The sequence below is a fragment of the Bubalus bubalis genome, chromosome 19 (assembly GCF_019923935.1).
Source record: "Bubalus bubalis isolate 160015118507 breed Murrah chromosome 19, NDDB_SH_1, whole genome shotgun sequence".
Lineage (NCBI taxonomy): Eukaryota > Metazoa > Chordata > Mammalia > Artiodactyla > Bovidae > Bubalus > Bubalus bubalis.
The window spans coordinates 17,213,419-17,225,834 of NC_059175.1; the positions used below are offsets into that span (position 1 = coordinate 17,213,419).

Genomic DNA, 12,416 nt, shown 5'->3' on the forward strand with positions numbered 1-12,416 from the left:
AAAGTCAGACAACATGTTGAGAATTAAAATCTGAAGAATTTACCAAGATCTTTATAAAAATTTCAGAATTCCCATGGGATGTGAAATAGCTTAAGTTTTCCACACTGAGATTTTGAGTCTCAGGGATGCCAGCTGATACATTTCTCACCAACCTTCTGATTTTCTGCTGTTGTAGTCTTTATCACCATCATGTAGATGCCTAACTGGGGTGGCTCGTGCCAGCCCCGCTTGAATGTAAGATCCTGTAACTAGTTCTGGCCAGTGGAACATTCATGGAAGTTATATATTCTACATCAAGATTGATACATGAAAAATCTCCCTGCATTCTTCTACTTTTCTCTTTTCCATTTGTCATCCAGGTATTCAAGTCTAAGGTGATCTCAGAAGCTGTATATTGAAGATGGCAGAGTCTCTGTGAGCCCCAGTCCTGGAAGTCACACATTTCAGAGAACTTCAGGTACAGGAGAGAAGATCTCTCCATCGGGAATAAGAAAAGCAAATACTAAATCATCACTTATATATGCCTTATATCCGATATATGCCTAATGTACTTACGGAAGATAAAGGAGCAGTCATATAGAAAACATAGTTGAGGTTTTGGCCAATAGTGCCCTAAGAGCCTTTGGAACCAGAGGGGCTTACTTACTTACTATCTTATCCGCAAATGGGTCAGCTCATTTCGAGTAAACTATTTCCAGTGGTCTGTTAAAAATAACTCAGTTGGTGGGAAGTCCTCTCTGCATGGATTCAACGTCCCTTCTCTGGGAGGTTGTTAGAGCCTACCCAGCATCTTTTGTAGAGAGTGGTGAGATAAGGAAATGAAGTGGGTTTTTGTGCCGCCAGAGTAAACTTCTTGCAAAGTTCTGGGATGAGGAAAGGATGGCAGCACTTGTTAGCCATTGTCTTTCCCCCTCATGTCTTTGCAGAGGGCAGTGAAGTCAGCACGGTTTTCTCAGTCTCAATTCATCTATGGCCAGGATAGGGAAATGCCACACAACTCCAGAATGGAGTAAGAGTATTTGTTCAGTACAGAAGTAGTGGCTTATCAACACAGACATCAAGGTGAACAAGACAGGAGTAACTTCCTGAGAGTCCTAGGACCCAATAGACTTTGTCTGTTCCATAGAAAATCTTCATGCCTGTGGAGAAAGGATCCTATTTAACTTTTTCTCTTGGAATGTAAACATTGAGGAGAGATCTATGCCATATCCTCTCCTTGTTAAATAAAGCACCTTGGAGGAAATGTGGCAGAATCCTGGTTTGAGAACATCTTTTTGGAAGCCGGAATTGTGATTTAAAGTCAAGAGAAAGAAATAGTTCTTCTCCAACTTCAGTTTCAGGAAAGCATTTATCTTCATCACTCTCATCTAGACTCTCAGTTTGTGCTTAGGGAAGACAGATGTGTCCTGCAGGTCTTTCCTCCCTCATGTGAAAAAGGGAGCAGTGCATCATATTTGGCTTGTGAACAAACAGAGAATATCAGCTTCCATTTCACAAATACATCCATTCACTTGGAGGAGTGTTTCCCTCTGACTGAGGGAGCAGAAGGCCCATTACAGTGTATTCTGTGTGTCCCCAGGCTTTAATATATCTCAGAGCAGCTCTCCTCAGCATTCCACATTATAAAATCAATCTCTATTTAAGTAAGAGGAGGATATTTATTTCTTAATTTTTTAATAATGTATTTTGTGATTTGTTAGAGCTTCAGTATTGTATTATTTATTTATTGTGCCTATAGGGTGCATTGCTGCTTGGTAATAGAGGAGCTATGGAAACTTGAGACCTAAGCAGAAATGAGTTCAATAATATTGCTACACTCTAGGACTTTATCCAAAATTAACAAAAGAACAAAAGTGCAAGGCAATGATAACCCATCTGACAGCATTTTGAGAGTGTTTGTGAAAGAATAGTGATGGGGATTTTATAAGAATGGCAGACAAGGGAAAATGACAAATGGATGGATTTTTAATCAGAACTATTTCATAAACCTCATAAAACTGGATTTACTATGTTCTTGGTGTGTGTGTGTCTATCTGTCTCTATGTTTTTATTTAATGCTTTAATAAGGTAAAAGCTATCTAAGGACTTGATCGAACTTAAATATTTTCCCCATCCTCTTGCAAATCATATAGGCAAGAATGGTGATGAATGTAGCTTGGGACAAAGATGCCTTCACTTTGATTCCAAGGCCTGCTGACTGTTGAAAAGAAGGGAGACCTCCACATGGAAAAAGGGGTACAGTTTTGTTTATTCTTATTGTTTGTTAAATAGCATAAAATGTGCTTCTTAATTTTTGTCCCCCAAACTTAAAGTAATAGCAAGTAATTCTCTACTTTCTTGAAAATTTCCTTGAAAATTCTCTAATGTACATAGGAATGATGTCATAAAAATTGGTAACAGATAAAAATCAGGGGTAAATTGACATGTTTAACTCAAAGATTTCTACACTTATAAGACATTACTCAAATTTTGTTACTAGTGATATGATTGGAGGAGGAAATGGCAACCCACTCCAGTGTTCTTGCCTGGAGAATCCCGTGGACAGAGGAGCCTGGTGGGCTGCCGTCTATGGGGTCGCACAGAGTCGGACACGACTGAAACAACTTAGTAGCAGCAGCAGTGATATGATACTAATTAGGGCCAATACCCTCCAATGATTTAGGTTTCTTTAACTCTTATTAATCTTGATGGGCATTTCAGGAAAATTATATCATGCTGATGACACCATTTGACATTAAGCAATAAATAAAGGCAGCGAAGGACACTTGCCCTTGGTGGAAAGATGCCATCTTTAGTCAGCCAGGCAGTCAGCCAGTCTGTCAACAACATTTATTGAGTGCCTAATGAGAGAGGGTGCCATGAGACAGGGAGGAGACAGGGGCTCTGGCCTTGAGGGGCAGCCAGGACAATGATGGAGTCAGAGAAGAGGAAGAGACATGCCCACAGAAAGCTGGAGAAGCAGTGTCTCACTGAGCAGAGCACAAGGGCCATCCAGGGGGTGGGCAGCTCGCCTTTGCTGAGCCCCGATAGCACAGGAACCCTCGCTAGTCTAAGAGTATCAGTGAGCTTATTGGGTACTCATGCAATGCTCTGAGGGAAGTGGTTTCAATTTCTCCAAGTCTCAGTTTTCCTCAACTGACTGCTCAGGCGGGCAGTCAAGGTGTGGCAAAGCCAGAGTGGGTGCAGTTTGCCCCACCATGCGGGAGGTCAGGGGCACTGACGCCTGACGGGAGAGGCAGGCAAGGAGAGCACAGCCTTAGCTACATATGTTTGAGGCTCCTCACCTTTTCAGGCTCTCCCCCACTTTTTTTTTAAAGTCAGGTTCCTAATGAAGGGAAGAACTATGAAATTCCTATTTTCAGATTTGGTTGAGGAGATGACAGAAGAATCTGTGCACATTTGGTTCTAGCACATGTTCAGTCCTGTCATATTTGTGTGATTTGTGCTAGTGGAAGCAAATTTATGGCTGAATGCTTGTGTGATCTAGTAAGTTCTCAGTAGCATAGCAGGGCAGAGCCTGCTGATTCTTCCTTCTGTTTTCTTTCAAGGTGCAGTTCAGGGGTCCTTCTTTTTAATGGGCTGCAAATCTTCATTCACTTCCTATTTGTCCTGGAGCTGGAACCAAAAAGGGAAGGCAGAGCAAACTTAGTCTGCATTGTCTTGTTGTAGAGAAGGTTCTTCCCATAAACTCTCTGTAAACTCATTCTTGGGGCCCTGGAGATCACAGCACAGAAGAGAGATTAATTGGCCTTTGGGACTAGACAAGATCCATAAAGACTTTGGTTGTAGCCATAAGAAGATATAGAGACTGGTTAAAGTAATAGAAATCCTTCATAAATAAGCTGGTTTTTCAATATTGACAAAAGCATGAATGAAAAGTTTGGTTTTTCTTTCTTTTTAATTCTTTGGAAGAGATAGAGTTGGAACAGAATGACTGTGTTCTAATCAGACTCAGTCTTAGGAAGCCAAGTCATGGCTCACATGTATGGGAAAGGAGGCCATCCAGACTTGGGTATGACATAACCACATCTACCTGCTGGAAGACTCGAATATGGGATATACTTATTCTTTGTTTCCAAATAGAGTATTTCCAAATGAATTCCTTACAAATGAAATAGGCTTACATATCGGTATGATTAGGACATCCATTCATTTAACAAACACATGTGGATCATCTACCCTGGGTCAAGCAGAACACTAGGTCCTGGGAGTTTAGAAAAGACTGTCCTGCCCATGTACTTAGGGAGCTCCATCGCAATAGGGAGGAGCAGGTGTAGAGAACAGTGTAGAACAGAGCATGCCACCCATGTACCATAGATGTATGGGCGAGCTACCAGGGCTGAGGAGGGCAGAGGAGCCCATGTTTTGTGGCAAACATGTACACTATTACTCTAGAACATTGTGAAACAGAGTGAATGATTTATTTCATGGCTTGGAGGCCTGTGGAAAGTCTCATTTCAGTTTACAAGTATGCGGTCTCACGCATTAGAAGACAGGACAGTTGCTGTGCAGCTGCTGCAGCTAATGTATGGAAATGGGATGGGACAGGGTTGGAGGAATGGGAGATGTAGTTGCTCAAAGGCTGATTGTCCATTTCCCCCCTATCCCATTGCAGGCCTTCCAACTGTAAGTGCAGAAACATTCTTTGATTTCACAGAATGTGTGGAAACAGAAGGTCAGCCTGACAATCTCTGAATATTGAAAGTTTGCTGTGGCCACAGCAAGACAGGAAGGTAGGCCATTTATCAGGATCATGAGTGGGTAATCCAAAGGGAGTGGGTGAGTATGTCATACAAACAAACACAAACTTCTGAGGATGAAGTGAATTTTGATCCACTACATTATGATTTTAATGGATTAGGAATTTTGGCTCATTATAATAGCCTGCTCCAGTATTCTTGCCTGGAAAATTCCATGAACAAAGAAACCTGGCAGACTACAGCCCATGGGGTTGCAGAGAGTTGGACGTAACTGAGCGACTGAATCTGCACACATGCATAATAGCCCTATGAACAAAATAAAGGTATATTGTTATTTTGAAGTGAAAAATAGAACCTAAACCAAATCAAACCAGAGTTTTTTGAAAACAGTATCACTAGAGGCAATGGTAAGCAAAACAAAGGAAGAAACAGGAGAAGATTTTAAGTTTTGTTTTTGTTTCTATCCTTTCTATAATGGAAAATTTCAAACATAATCAGAAATCAGAACTAGTAAAAACTCATGTACTCATCACCCAGCTTCAGTAATTTCATGAGTTCATGCCCAATCTTGTCTCATTTATAATACCCCATCCCCCAACTCCACACCACTCCCACTAGTCCCAGGGATTAGGATGGCACTGTTGACTATCAGTTTAGGACCAGGCACATCAAATAAAAAGAGCAGTGAGCAAGGAAAGAGTTGCACCAATTGTGTGGTTTCGCCAGGTGGTGCCAAGTGAACTGGTGACATCTGTGTCCCCATGTTTGTTCTTTTGCCTGCTTTCAAGCTTTCCAGTTCTTTCCAGTGCCAGGAAGTAGGGAACAGGTTGTCTAGGTATTTTATGCTCTAATAAAGGACTGTATATATGGAGAGAAGATGGTAGGGAAGGAGAGCAGATAGAAAGAAGAAGGTAGGACGGAGGGGCAGAGCACAAAAGATTAAGCTTGCAGGTGGCCAGCCATGCTGTTGGAAGATTGGGAAAACTCACTGCACTCCTAGCTCTTCCTCCAGCTTTTCTTTACTCCATCCTCCGGGTGAATGGGCTGAACCATTGCCAATTCCCCATAGTCCTCACCTGTCTTGATCCCAGGTTTCTTCAGATGCTGCCACTGAGTCTTGAATGCTACCCCTGCCCATGTCCATCATGAGGTCCCCTTGTGTCCCAGGTCTGGGGCAGTGCCCTTCTAGTATCCTCCCCAGCTTCCTGCACTCATGCTGCTGGAGCAGTCCATGTGTTGTGTTAACTCCCTGTTCAGTCACTTGTCTTCCCCAACAGACTGTGGACTACATAGGGACAGGCTTGTGATGGCTTTGTTGTGTATCCCCATGTATACTGAGTGCCCAGCATGCAGTAGATGTTCAATGTAATTTTTACTGAATGCATAAAAAAAAGCTGAAAACAAAATATGTAGGATATGCAAAAATGCATATCCAAGAATAGGGGAATGACTCCAGGCTCCCTTTGTGGTAATTAGACAAAAGGTGACTCTTGAGAAAAAATGCCACTTCCAAGGTAGGGCACCCTGTGTGTGAGCTGATTCAGTCTTTACTGGCCTCTCCATTAGGTATCCTCATGCAGGGAACAACCTGCCCAACCATGAGCAGCAACTCTGGAGGGATCTTTGTACCAATGGTTCTTTAGTCTGATTACATATTAGAAAAAGTTGCTCTTCGAAGCTATCCTTATCCAAGCCCCAACCTCAGAGATTTAGATTTAATTGATCTTGAGGCACTGGTTTATCAGTGTATTTTTAATGCCCCCCCCCCCCCCGCAAGTATTGCAGCCTGGGCTGAGAACTATAGCTTTGGACTTAACCATTATGAATATCTCAAACTAGGCTGTATTGCAGATGTGGATTTGCACTGTATACATGTGTATCAACATGCTGATGGGTCCACATTCCAGCTGAAATGCTAAAGCCAATATCTACCACTGGCACTTCTAGATTAACTGCCAAGAGCCATTGCCGTTAACACCTACCCCCAAATGCCCAGGTAGGTACCCCACCCCCACCCCAAACTGTCTTGCATCAAGGAGGAAGCTAAGAGGCAGCTTAACCCCTACCCAGAAATGCAACTCAAGATTGTGGGAGCAAGAGTTCCAAAGTAACTCCTGCTCACATCTGACTGTGCAACCTTGAAAATTCCCTGCTTCAGTTACCTTGGTTATAAAATTAAACTAATGGTATGGACCTACTTGCCAGAAATGTCATAAGATTTAATGAGCAAATAATTGTAATGTGCTCTATAAATATAAATTGTTGTGAAACTGCTAAATAATTTCATTGTGTAAAATTCCATAGAAATTTATCCTGTTCTTTTAGTTTTTTTAATCACTATTTATTTGATTTATGCATGCAAGACAGCATTTGCTAAAAACCCTTTCTTACACGGGTATTCTCTTTGATTTATTCTCTTGCATTCTGCCAGCACACAGCCTGACACATGTATAAAGGATTTGCAGGGAAAATCACTTAATGCAGCATTTCCTTTGTTGTGACTGTCTTATCATGAACTGTTACAGTTGCCACTCACTCTCAGAATTGTTTGTCTAGTTTTTGCTCAGGCTTATAAATACTCACCTTGGACATGGTTTATAGACAGTGTAGGGAAAACAAATACATATGCTGGAAGAGTCAACTTAGATTTATTCTTACTTAAGGAAAAAAAGGCTTAAAGTTTTAACGTGTGCTTGATAAGCTATAATTCAGCCTGAAAGATGGAAGCGGTTCGTATTTACTCTCCTGGGTAAGCTCAACAGTTAAGGTTTCAACTCTTTTCTGTACCTCTTCAGTAGGTTATGTCTTTCCCAGAAGAACTGAACTCAAAGCACAATTTCCAAGAATGCTATTACCAAAGGAATGGGGACTTTTAACCAACTATAAACTGTAGAGGTGTGGAACCTGAGAGACTCAAGAATTTGAGTGTTTGTGAAGTATTGTAAACAGTTCAGTGACTCAGTCGTGTCCAAATCTTTGAGACCCCATGGACTGCAGCACGCCAGGCCTCCCTGTCCATCACCATCTCCTGGTAAGTTTACTCAAAACTCATGTCCATTGAGTCAGTGATCCCATCCAACCATCTCATCCGCTGTTCATTCCTTCATCCCTTCTCCTCCTGCCTTCAATCTTTCCCAGCATCAGAGTCTTTTTTTTTTTTTCAATTCATTGTGTTTTTTTTTAATTTTATTTTATTTTTTAACTTTACAATATTGTATTGGTTTTGCCATATATCAAAATGAATCCGCCACAGGTATACATGTGTTCCCCATCTTGAACCCTCCTCCCTTCTCCCTCCCCATACCATCGTTCTGGGTCGTCCCAAATGAGCCAGCTCTTCACATCAGGTGGCCAAAGTATTGGAGTTTCAGCTTCAGCGTCAGTCCTTCCAATGAATATTTAGGACTGATTTCATTTAGGATGGACTGGTTGGATCTCCTTGCTGTCTAAGGGACTCTCAAGAGTCTTCTCTAACACCACATTTCAAAAGCATCAATTCTTCGGTAATTGTGAACAGACTCAACTACTAATGTACCTGATGTGTCTCAGAATGCCAGCCCTTTGAAAATGTGTGAAGTATAAAGTTTGCCCCTGGTCATGCTAAATCTCTGGACATCAATCTCCATTCCCAAAACATTACCTTTCCTCTTCTAGAAGAAAGCCATCCAGTTTCACCAGGCAGTGGTCTTGAGTGTGCTCTCCAGAAAAGGCAGAGATCCTGGCATGAAGGCAGGAAGTACCTTTCCTCACGTGTCACTAGAGATGCTGTGTGCTATGGTTTGGAGTCACAGCACCCAGCTTTTTTTTTTGCACTCTGAGGTAATTCCTTTCATTTTTTTTAAGCCTCAGTTTCCTGATCTGTAAGATGAAGACAGAAGTGCCCAAAATGCTTATTGTAGGGACAAATGACATGGTCCACATGAGCCATCAGTACGCTGTTAAACACACAAAAGGTCTGCTGAATCTGAATTATAAAATGTCCAGATCTTAATCCACAGAAAAAAAGCTACACTAAAAATGAGACAGGATAGTACAAAGTAAAGGAAAACATCAGACTTTGGTTTCAGAAGACATGTAAACCTTTCCCTGCCATTAATTGGTTGTGTGACCTTAGGTAAGTCACTTCTCCCACCCAATGTTCCCTGCTGCAGAATGAAGATAATGGTGTCCATCTACAGAGTATTAGGATTACTATTAAATAAAATAACACAAGTGAGTCCTTAGAGAAATGGAAGGGTTGATAAGACTTGTTGACAATGATTTTCATTGCCTTGTTTTTAGGAAACTCTTCAGTAGTCTTTTAAGCGATGATAGATTTGAGATTTAAAAATATTAGTATCTCAGAAACACAAAGGGTCATTATATGACTATATGACTATAAAATGGGCAACATAGAAGAACTGGACAAATTCTTAGAAAGATATAGCTTTCAAAGACTGAACCAAGAAGAAATAGAAAATATGAACAGACCAATCGAAAGTACTGAAACTGTGATTAAAACTCTTCCAACAAACAAAGTCCAAAAGCCAATGGCTTCACACAGTGAAGCCTATCAAACATTTAGAGAAGTCAAAACCTATCCTTCTGAAATTCTCCAAAGAACTGCATAGGAAGGAACAGAAATATCATAAGATTTAATGAGCAGATAATTGTAAAGTGCTCTATAAATATAAATTGTTGTGCAATTCCTAAATAACTCATATCTATGAGACCATCATCACCCTGGCACCAAAATCAGACAAAGATACCACAAAAAAAGAAAACTGGTTGGATCTCCTTGCTGTCCAAGGGACTCTCAAGAGTCTTCTCCAGCACCACATTTCAAAAGCATCAATTCTTTGGCACTCAACCTTCTTTATGGTTCAACTCTCACATCTGTAGAGACTACTGGAAAAACCATAGCTTTACCTATATGGAGTTTTGTCAGCAACATGTATCTGCTTTTTAATATGCTGTCTAGGTTTGTTATAGCTTTTCTTCCAAGGAGCAAGCATCTTTTAATTTTATGGCTGCAGTCACTGTCTGCAGTGATTTTGGAGCCCAGGAAAATAAAATCTGTCACTGCTTCCACTTTTTCCCCATCTATTTGACATGAAGTGATGGAATCAGATGCCATGATCTTAGTTTTTTAAGTGTTGAATTTTAAGCCAGCTTTTTCACTCTTCTCTTTTACCCTCATCAAGAGGCTCTTTAGTTCCTCTTTGTTTTCTGCCATTAGAGTAGAATCATCTGCATATCTGAGGTTCTTGATATTTCACCCAGCAATCTTGATTGCAGATTGTGAGTCATCCAGCCCAGCATTTTGCATAATGTGTTGGCCACAGGACTGGAAAAGGTCTGTTTTCATTCCAATCCCAAAGAAAGGCAGTACCAAAGAATGTTCAAACTACCACACAGTTGTACTCATCTCACAAGCTAGCAAAGCAATGCTCAAAATTCCCCAAGCTAGGCTCAGCAGTATATGAACCAAGACATTCTAGATGTACAAGTTGGATTTAGAAAAGGCAGAGGAACCAGAGATCAAACTGCCAACATTCACTGAATCATAGAAAAAACAAGAGAATTCCAGAAAAACGTCTACTTCTGCTTCATTGACTACACTAAAGGCCATGTGTGGTTCACAACAAACTGTGGAAAATTCTTAAAGAGATGGGAATAACCCCCTTACTTGCCTCCTGAGAAACCTATAGGCAGGTCAGGAACCAACAGTCAGAACCAGACATCAAACAATGGACTGGTTCCAAATTGGGAAAGGAGTATGTCAAAGCTATATATTGTCACCCTGCTTATTTAACTTATATGGAGAGTACATCAAGTGAAATGCCAGGCTGGATGAAGTACAGGCTGGAATCAAGACTGCAGGGAGAAATATCAATAACCTCAGATATACAGATGACATCACCTTTATGACAAAAAGAGAAGAGGAACTAAAGAGTCTCTTGATGAAGGTGAAAGAAGAGAGTGAAAAAGCTAGCTTAAAATTCAACATTCAAAAAACTAAGATCATGGCATCAGGTGCCATCACTTCATGGCAAATAGACGGGGAAATAATGGAAACAGTGACAGGCTTTCTTTTCTTGGGCTCCAAAATCACTGTAGATGGTAACTGTAGCCATGAAATTAAAAGACGCTTGGCTCCTTGGAAGAAAAGCTATGACAAACCTAGACTTCATATTAAAAAGCAGAGACATTACTTACCAACAAAGGTCCATCTAGTCAAAGGTATGGTTTTTCCAGTAGTCATGTATGGATGTGCGAGTTGGACCATAAAGAAGGCTGAGTGCTGAAGAATTGATGCTTTTGAATTGTGGTGTTGGAGAGGACTCTTGAGAGTCCCTTGGACAGCAAGGAGATCCAACCAGTCTATTCTAAAGGAAATCAGTCCTGAATATTCATTGGAAGGACTGATGCTGAAGCTGAAACTCCAATACTTTGGCCACCTGATGTGAAGAACTGACTCATTGGAAAAGACCTTGATGCTGGGAAAGATTGAAGGCAGGAGGAGAAGGGATGAAGGAATGAACAGAGGATGAGATGGTTAGATGGCATCACTAACTCGATGGACATGAGTTTGAGTAAACTCCGGGACTTGGTGAAGGACAGGCAAGTCTGGCGTGCTGCAGTCCATGGGGTCGCAAAGTCAGATACAACTAAACAACAACTCTGCGTATAAGTTAAACAAGCAGGGTGACAATATACAACCTTGATTGTATTCCTTTTCCAACCTGGAACAAGTCCATTGTTCTATATCTGGTCTGTTTCTTCTTTTCCTGCATATAAGTTTCTCAGGAGACTGGTAAGGTAACGTGATATTCCTATCTCAAGCTTCCCACAGTTTGTTGTGATCCACATAGTCAAAGACTTTAGTGTAGTCAATGAAGCAGAAGTTGATTTTTAAAAAAATTCTCTTGCTTTTTATATGATCCAATGGATGTTGGCAATTTGATCTCTGGTCATCTATTCTATGACAAAGAAGGCAAAAATATACAATGGAGAAAAGACAATTTCTTCAATAAGTGATGCTGGGAAAACTGGGCAATTATATTTAAAAGAATGAAATTGGACCATTCTGTAACCATCACAAAAATCCACTCAAAAGGGATGAAAGCCCTAAATGTAAGACTAGATATTATAAAACACCTAGAGGCAGACATAGGTAGGACACTCTCTGACATGAATCATAGCAAGATCTTTTTGAACCACCTCCTAGAGTAATGAAAACAAAAATAAACAAATGGTATGTAATTAAAGTTAAAAGCTTTTGCAGAGCAAATGAAACCATAAACAAGACAAAAAGACAGCCTACAGAATGGGAGAAAATATTTGCAAATGAAGTGAAGTACAGGGATTAATCTCCAAAATATACAAACAGCTCATGTAGCTCAATATTTAAAAAAACCCAAGAAGCAAATCAAAAAATGGGTGGAATATCTAAACAGACATTTCTCCAAAAGGACAAACAGATGGCCAAAATGTTCATGAAAAGATGCTCAACGTCACTAATTATGAGACAAATGCAAATCAAAATTGCAGTGAGGTATCATCTCATACCAGTCAGAATAACCATCATCAAAAAACAATCTATAAGCAATAAGTGCTGGAGAGAGTGTGGAGAAAATGGTACCCTCCTACTCCATTGGTAAGAATGTAAATTGGTACAGACACTACAGAGAAGAGTATACCGCATAAAAAACTAAAAATAGAGCTACCATATGA

The 12,416-nt window shown here is 40.6% G+C and overlaps 1 long non-coding RNA gene across 4 annotated transcripts in view; it reads left to right on the plus strand.

Moving 5' to 3' along the window:
• Positions 1 to 12,416, plus strand: part of LOC112580614 — a 270,834-nt gene that overhangs the window by 249,619 nt on the left and 8,799 nt on the right. For 2 of the 4 annotated variants that reach the window (XR_006546495.1, XR_003104941.2), the window contains 5 exons: positions 360 to 457; positions 2,133 to 2,235; positions 4,616 to 4,733; positions 6,552 to 6,696; positions 7,496 to 7,731. This is a non-coding gene — a long non-coding RNA (uncharacterized LOC112580614). Of the gene's footprint in view, positions 1 to 359; positions 458 to 2,132; positions 2,236 to 4,615; positions 4,734 to 6,539; positions 6,697 to 7,495; positions 7,732 to 12,416 lie in introns of all 4 variants that reach the window. The other 2 variants (XR_006546496.1, XR_006546497.1) reach the window with 2 other exon arrangements.